Here is a 387-nt window from a genome sequence, read left to right on the forward strand (position 1 = left end):
GTGGGCCTGGGTCTTCTCCCTGGCAGCTGCCAAGAGCCGGCAACACGCTGTGTACACGTACGTACACACACACACTCGGTTAAAGGGGCCGAAGCACACGCGCACACACACACACACACACACACACACACACTCGGTTAAAAGGGTCGAATTGATTCCCGGCGGTTGCGCCCTTGCCGCAGCCGCCCGGCAGGCCGCGTGCAGTCCCCCGGGCGCCCCCGGCCCCACTCGGGCCCCCCGAGCGCGCGCCAGGCCCGCCGCAGGCCCGAGGAGGCCCCTCGCACACCCACCGCGCCGCGGCCGCGCGGGAGGCCTGCGCCGCCCGCGCCACCCACCGGCCGGGCCCGGCGGGCGGGCGGGCCGAGCGGGCGGGCGGAGGCGTCCCGG

This window comes from Phoca vitulina, unplaced genomic scaffold (assembly GCF_004348235.1).
Source record: "Phoca vitulina isolate PV1807 unplaced genomic scaffold, GSC_HSeal_1.0 scaffold27, whole genome shotgun sequence".
NCBI classification, from domain to species: Eukaryota; Metazoa; Chordata; class Mammalia; order Carnivora; family Phocidae; genus Phoca; species Phoca vitulina.